Here is an 8,854-nt window from a genome sequence, read left to right on the forward strand (position 1 = left end):
CAAAAAATGAGAGTAGCTGGTCTATGGTTCTAGCCCTAGGAAATTGTTTTTAAGTTGTGATTTGACATGAAGTCGTTCTCTGGCTTTCGCTGCAGTTGCTAGAAATGTTTTCCATATGCTGATGTCACTGCTGACTGTCAACAGAACAACATGCACATTGTATATATAAAGCTTGTTTTTGGTCATTTATGCCTCGGTTTTTCTTGGCCAATCATAGTTCAAGGACATGAGTAACAGATTTATCCAACTTTTAAGGTGAAAGACTTTAGAGATGCTGCATAGATGAATTTGCTATATAGGGATGCCATGATTAAGGACATAGCTTATTGCATTCTCATTTGTGATGTTTAAAAACGAGAAGGATGAACTTTCGCAAAGCATTTACTTATTGTAGTAATATCCAGAGACCTTCCTTCCTTAGACAGATACACCCTAAATATTTAAGGAAAGCTTTCTCAGTGAATTGTGCTGACAGCCACATGATTGTGTCACAACAATTCAGAAGAAAGGGGGGGAGAGAAGGATGTGTGCATGTCACACTAACCCTGGAATGACACACCGCCTTCCTTCTGTTCATGTGGCTTTACATTTTGCTGACACTACAAATGACTTCTGTCTGGCCTGGAAATGTGACAGAGCTCCAATAAATGAAATAAACCAAGAAATGTCAATAATAAAAAAAAACAACAACTAACTAATCCTAAGTGCAAAAATAAAATAAAATAAAATAATATGCATTGGATTCTGTTTTGACGGCATCCTTGATCTTTTTTTGCTTTACAGCATGACATGGAACACATAGTTCTTTATCTACATTTGTTTTAGGCATCTAAGTAGGTCGGATAAAAAATGTGGTGCCCAATTATAAGTAAGCATTTATGTGGTAAGTACATTTCACATCAGATATGAACTTCTGAACTGGTTCATGTGTGTAAATTCAGTTATTATTTTGTCTTGTGGACTATATGTAAACATCTGTTATGTGAAATACAGTAGCTTATTCAGGGCCATACTAAATAAAAAAAACTTTGTGCAATTTTATGATCCCTTTTATTTATTTTTTAAAATCATTAACATTTTACTAATTCTGCAAGGTATATGTAAACTTATGACCTCAACTGTAACTAATTTAGGTTGCTTTGCCCTTTATAATTTTTTTTTAAATTTATTGTCCAATATCCATGTTCACCTTTGTCAATAATTCATTTCAGTCTGTTAAACACAAGATTGATCAATTCCATAAATGTACTATAGTTTCAACATTACAATTATAATGCATATAAAATTATTTTCTATCTGGGATGTCAAACAGCTCCATGTCTAGCTGTAGTTAAGCCCCCCCACCCCCCGATTCCAGATTAAAGATAAGGAACATCTCTATCTGCTCTGCTAAGATCCTTAGAAATGTTATCATAATTACTCTAAGATAGTGTAACCCATTTTAACCCTTTCTGGTTGTCGGATCACCAACACACAGCTCGCAGGACATAAACCAAACTGCTTGTGAATGTATTTCTTTGTACACTATTCTCATAGTAAATGTTTTACCAGACATTTTTACAAAAACAACACGAATCATCCACCTACTACAGGCTCAGGCTGCAGGAACATTGTTGCCACGTCAGAGTTGACTGCTTTGTGTTCATCTCACACTCTGACTGTTCAAACAGCAGCTCTTAGTCATACACTGACCTCTGAAGGTATTTTCTGTCCAAGTATATTTCTCCCAAAAAAACAGCAGAAGAGGAGTAGCAGACGAAGAAACGTCAGAGTGGTGGAAAATCCGAATACGATTTGAGGCTCTTTATATGTGAACGACTTTCATGGCTTCCCGGAAAGCCGTTCATTCTTCCGAGGCATCCAGAGGTTACGGGTCACATGATTTCACCTCATCTTTCGCCCTCGATCTCCACTCACAAGAACCTCTTTAACAGGAAGGGCTACATTGATAAAGCCTACATTCATTGGGGGGTCGTAATCTGATGAATTTTTGAAATGTAGATGTTCAGTCTGTTCTTTGTGCTTACAGTGGTGCAGCACTGATGCGTCTTTGTGGCTGAATTGCATTAGACCAAATGTTTAGGGTTACGAATGAGGCAGCATATCAAAGGCATTTGCTTTCCAGTGGGCCTCAGTGTTGTCCTGTCGCAAAAAAAAAAGATCTATTACTGTATTAGTGTAATAGTTGTTACTTTTCTCTAGAGGTTTAATGGAATTGGCAGGGCCAGCTAATTGTCTAATTGTGCACAAACATGTTGGGCATGAGACCCAGAGATTGTGTGAACTTTTGCTGTAGTGTCTCATAGAGCAGTAGTACGGCAAAATGGACTGGACTTATATGTTTTAATCACAAAGATCCACCATGACCCTGACCAGTATAAAGCTGTTACTGAAGATGAATGAAAGAATATATTTTCAATATTTGTTCTTGTTCAAAATCTCAAAGAATGGAACTAAAACAAACACACACTGGTGATAACCTTCTCCAAATGTTCTACTGAGGACTCCAAACTATTAAAAGGTCAGCAACTGTGAAAACCAACTGCTTACATCATATCCTCATTTCCACAATTCTGTCGTCATTCAAGCTGCCTAGAATTGCACAATGAAACTCTGAGGAACACAAATACACACACACACACACACACACACACACACAGACACGCTCTCAGTGGATGAGAGTTGTTCTCCCGGTGGATTCCTTTCCTGAAAATATGCTTGCTGACTCGTCTCTCTGTAGGTCTTTAGCTCTTTCCTGGTGGTGTTTTTCACATCCATCAGGCACAGATGTTCTCCCCCTGTAGTCTTGGAAAGAGCTAAGAAAACAAATATTTCCCATAACTCCTGAAACATTTTGTTCCATTTTAATGGGTTATTGTAATCATTAGAAGAAAAAAGTACTTTACAGACCTAATGGTTTGGTTAAGTCATGTCTACAGAATATGAACTTAAACTGTTATATTAAATTAGTGTTCAAATACATTTTCACACAGTCCCAGTTGGTATTGGATAACTTTTTTTTACTCCAATAAATAACATTATCATTTAAAAACTGTATTTTGTGTTTTCTCAGGTTGCCTTTGTTTTATCTTAGATTTTGTTTTAATTTCTGAAACAATTTACTATGAGACTAACACACTAACAGAAGAAGTCAGGACGGGGCAAAGAATTTTTTCATAGCACTGTATATGTGTCTCTCTGTCTGCTATTCCATATTTATGTTTACTCTAAGACACTATTTGTTATTTTTACTATGACGCAAACGTTGTGGCAGCTCTGACTTCATCATGATATTAATACTTAATGTTCTGAGAGCCAGAGCACTGGTAAACAGAAGAGGTCTAGCTCGCAATTCAGCTACAATTCAAGTGAGGATTCACAGAGACACAACGTACTGTCTGAACAATGCTCTGGGGGTCATGCTGCCACAACATCATTTCTTCTGGCTTTGCTAATTAACACAAAAAATGATAGTTCAAATGAATGCAGTGGTTTTCGTCACACTTTCTGTATCTGCATTGGTTTTCAATGGGGTTCAAATCCAAAGACCTAATGTATGTATTTTCACACTCAGCTTGTTTTAATGTAAGTGGACCCTGTGCTTTCGCCCCTCTCAGATCCCTAAAAGCCGGCCAGACTCATACCATCTCGGGAGGTGGTCTGAGTATGGTTCATTTCAAGTCTGCTTTGTGGTTTCATATGTTGACGTATTGTAAATGCAAAGCACGCCCAGCACGCTTCTCAAAATGAATTGCTTCTTAAAACTATTTTGACCCCCAAGTTTTCTTCTACATTGTTCAGGTCATGTTACAGATGAGCTGAGCTCAAAAATTTAAAACTTGGAGTTGTGTGGTCAGAGGAGGACATGGTGCCTCTCTTTGACAATTTGAATAAGGCTGATATAAGGAATCAATTAAAACTGATAGTAAAAAAACACTAAAGGGTTTGAACAGTTTTCTGAAAAAAATTAAGGCCAAAGACTTCGACAGGATCCATATTACAAGGTTATGTGGAATATTCTATTAAGCCTTTCTTTATTGTTTTGTAATGCTAGTATGAACTTCATGGTATGTGTGGGTGTTGCCATCCTTCTCCAGAAGAACTTATCCACAAATTTAAGCGGTTATTGGTCTCAGCCCAAGAGAAACGAGAATAGGAAGTGAATTGAGGCCTCATAAGAGCTGAAGAGAATCAGAAAGTGAGCTGAGTGCAATTTGCAAGACCAGGGACAGTGTGAATGCAAAGAGAACTGAGTTCTCTTTTCCGTAGACCACTTTCTGATCCACTGAAAGAGGACTGAGTTCTGTTATTTTAAAGAGAGCCACATTGATGACCACATTCATTTTGATTTGGGTGGTTTTCACACTGGGTACGTTTGCTGTAGTCTGAATCCAAGAGCAAGTGTTGCCGGCACGCTTCCCCCCCTCCCCCCACCCCCCCCAACCCGGAGTGTTGGTCTGGTTTTAGGCTCACTTGATTCTATCAAACCGTGGTGCATTTCCGTTCATCTTATGTCAACACAAACATGCATGGAAAACACAACGCAACCATATATACTTTAATTTTTTATTTTGGTGCTATTATGCACAGCAGATATTATGTGCAGCAGTGGACCTCTTCTGTGTCACACAAAGTTCCCCTGTCATTCATGGTACACTTGTGTTGTGGAAACTAATGATGTCATCAGCTAAAACACATGTGCAGGTTACTTTACTTCCTGAACAAGTGCGGACCCAAGTACCTGAGTACAGTTCCGATGCAACCGAACTCAGACCACTTCCTACAGGTCTCAGGTTCAGTACAGCGGGGCACTTTCTAATCGACATGGCAGCTTTCACATTACCAATTTTTCATGCAAACCGTGCTCTGTTTCGGTTCAAGTTTGCCCTCACATGACCACAAAATATGCTTCCAATTCTAGTTCCATTGACACCTGGTGACGTTTGGTGAAGGGCTTCCTCCATGAGAACATTACAAAATGGTATTGTTACGAAGGTGGTGATTTTGAAAGTTGACACCCTAAATATCATTTAAAGTTTTGTAATCCTGAATCTGAACTTTGTGTTCTTCTTTTTCCCGGCTCACCATCTTCTAATCTTCTACTTGTGTGGGGTCATTATGCATAAGTTTCCAGTTCCTGCCAAAGTTTTTTAAGTGTTCTAGACACTACATGAGGTCAATATCCATCTATCTTTTTTATGCTAAACATTATTTGGTTTTGAAAATAGCCATTTATATGCATTTATTTAATTTTTTTTGAGCTCAACTGGTCTTACGAGCATGACATCGGCAAGAAAAGGTAAAGATTTTCGAAAATTCGAACCATTGTACGTAATTGATAGATATCATTTGTCCAAGGGTGCCATTAAATGTAGGGATTTGTGACATAAAATACAAAAATGTACAATCAAGAAAAGGATCTTTGTGCTTGTCATAGTGAAAAAGCTTTATGGAAGCAATACTGCCTTTAATTTTACTTGTTCAAGATATTTGACAGTTTATACTTAAATCAAAAGTTAAATGTTTTGTCAGTTGAAAGTTTTTGGAATTTTAACTTCAGTACATGCCAGACACCCTCTTCCCTTTGCTTGCCCTCTTCCTCTTTTCCAAAAGCCACCTCCCACGTGGACAACAAACAACCCAGAGCTTGTGCCAAGAGGCTGAGGAATGCTTCAGGCTTCACATCTCATTCTCCTACAAACACAACAACAAACATGCCAAAGCCTTAATGTTCTCTTGTCCACCCCCATGTTGACTGAGGGGTTCTCCCCCTCTGCAAGCGATTAAGAAACTGAAGATCCTCAGACTTACTCTCTGTTTTCTTTTTCCTTTTGGAAAGAGGAAACCAATAGCCTTTTTCCCTTGAAGTGTGGGTCAAAGTCCTGGCTTACGAAGCAAGCACAAATGACCCTAAGCACTTGGTGGTGCTCGAGCCTCACCAAAACAATGCTGCCTAAATACGACCAAAGTACCTTTTTCACACTTAGCCAGCGGCTGTATTAGCGTATTAGGTGGGAAGGTCTGGCCTGTTGCCCAGCACATAACAGAGGTGGCCTTGTTGCATACTAAACGAGGTGTACCATGGTGCTTTCGCTGAATCAAGCGAAAGATTTCTGTGCTTTTGGGGTTGGGTGGGGTGGGGGGGGGTCTGCTTAAAGACTCACATATGGAACTTGTTACTGTCCTTGGAGACAAAGCAGTCAAGGCCAAGACAAATGCTGTAATGAGGAGCACACACCAACCCATACAGAGATATAAAGCAACCCCCTCAAATATTAGACAACAATGCTGACTCGGGGGGGTGGGAAGGTAAAAACATGGAATACATTTAAAAGAGCACCTACATGAGACTGTGTTTACAACAGCTAAATGAGCAGCAAGAATTCAGTTCGGCTCTCATAATTCAAAACAGCCATCCGTACTCACAGTCACACAAATACTATATGTGCTTACATAGACAAAAATTATGTAAGGTTTCCTATGTTTTTCTTCTCTGTCTCAATCTTTGATCTGTTTCCACACATCTCAACGATGACAATATAGATCATACAAACCTTTCCAACCTCACTTCGTATCTTTTTTCATTGATAATGAATATATACTGTATCAGCATGGTATAAAAAGTGCCTTCTGTTCAGTTCATTCATTCACTCAGCCAGTCTGTCGCTGCCAGCATTGTTTAACTAGTGTGAAAATTATATAACACGCACACGGTACTCTATGTTGGACTAACCAAACACCTAATCACAGTGCTTTTGATTCAGGAAATGTTACCAGCCACCCACTCATTTTGGGCTATTGAATTGTTTATGGATGGATTAGTGTCAAAGCCTTTTTCAGGACAGGTTGTCAGTAATAGATCTTATTCATAGTCTAAAGGAATGGGTTTGTCAGGCTTCTGGTGGTCAGTCTGATTATACATTTAAAGGGTTCTCATTGTATATGACTATAAAGAAGTCATCTTCACTTAATAAGACTGTGTTAGATATAATGTAGATTTTCACTTATAGTTAATGAGTCAGAAAAGTGTTTGCTCTCAAAATGTGTTAAAGATGGAATAGTCCATTTAGTATAAATAACCTGGAAAATATGTAGAACATGATCCAAAATGCTTGTTCAAGCAATGGAATAATAACAGTGTTTTTATACCCTGAGAAAAAAGCTTGTTTTGTTTATATGTGCTTCCTGTCAGTTTTTTTAGAGACACTCCCTAACACCCAGTCACTCCGCTCCCAGCTCAGTCTGTTCAGAAAGGAAAACATGGTGGAATCCATTGAGCCCAGAGCAGCCAGATACTCTTACAGCGAGCAAAAAGACACACACAGTGCTTCCAAAAAAACTTAATAACAAGAAATGTAATAAAACTAGAATAAACACTGGTAACGATGTTCCGGGAATAAGAACACTGAATTACTGGTTGTTTTGGTCCTTGGTAATAGTAACTAACTGAACTCACTGGACACAGTAGATTTGGGCAGCTGAGATTTATGTACATGGGTAGGAATGGGAGGCAGGTTCAAGGAGGTAAAAAAAAAAAGAAGAAGTTCCAACGTTGTTGTACTTCATCTACTTATCCGCTAGAACTCCAGTCTTGGATAAGCTTGACTGATGCACATTTAAATGTTACATTTTTAAGTGACATTTCTTTTGGTTGTGTATGCACTAAAACTATCATTCCACATACGTACTTTAAGATAAAAAACACTTTAAAAAGTACTTTTCATGTCTTTTTTCTACTGTATGTGCTGCTATATCTATTACATGCACATCTTATTTCCAAATAACTTCGTTCCACTGTGAATTCTGACATGCTAGTACACACTACTGATAAATCCAGTGGGACTTCATGTCAGTATTGACCACAAAATTCCTAAAATAGCCAATTTACACTAATAACACCTATAGGTTACATAAGTTGAATGTAGAGTATGTAAGTTTAAAAAAAAATACTGTATGATTGTGATTTTAAACGTGCATAGAGTAGCACATTTGGAAGTTTCAGATTGATTTAACTGTCTATAGAACAAAATGAACCCTTGAGGATCATTAAAGCCTACAGATTTTTTACTACAGGACGCAGCTGCTTTTCTGTCCACATTATTGCATGTGGATAAGTAGAAAGGGAAGTAGAAATCATGAATTTTGGGGTGCAAAAAAATTAAATAAAATTCTGCCTTTGATTTGAGTGTTTATATGCCTGTAATGTCAGGGAAAGATACAGGTATTTAGGATTTCAGACCATTTATTGGAAGAATGCTGGAAGATTCATTCCAGGGATTCTATTACAGCACATGAGTCACTGAAAAGCATCTGATCTCCAGTAAAACATGCCATTGTGTCTGCCAAGTGAGCCACGTCACATGAGTTTCTCTTCCTCTGACTAACCTTGCAGTTTCGCCATAACCCTTACTGTTTGCTTAATTTCAGGAAAATCATCAATTTAAAAGTCATCACTTTTAATTCCTTATGTATGTATGACTCAGAGGCCAAAATAAGTTTGAAGCCTGCTGGTATCTTTCCAGATGCAGATCTTGCCAAACGCCCATCAGTCTGAGACAGTCTGGCACACAAGTTTGAATTTAATATAGTATACAGTTGTCTGCCAACACTGCTTCACTGATATCTAGTGGCTTAAAAGAAACTATGGAATTCGAATGCCAATAATAAAAAAAATAACAATATGAAAGCTGAGCTAAATAGGAAGGAAAAAGATGGAGAGAGAGCAAAATCTTATTGTGTAATAAATAAAATAAAAACAATGACCAGTGCAACTGATATAGACAGAGACATCAAGTGACACCGGGTCTAAGAAAAGCACTGCAGTATGCAATTATTCAAGTGAAATGGTCTGCCA

The sequence above is a fragment of the Ictalurus furcatus genome, chromosome 22 (assembly GCF_023375685.1).
Source record: "Ictalurus furcatus strain D&B chromosome 22, Billie_1.0, whole genome shotgun sequence".
Classification (NCBI taxonomy): Eukaryota; Metazoa; Chordata; class Actinopteri; order Siluriformes; family Ictaluridae; genus Ictalurus; species Ictalurus furcatus.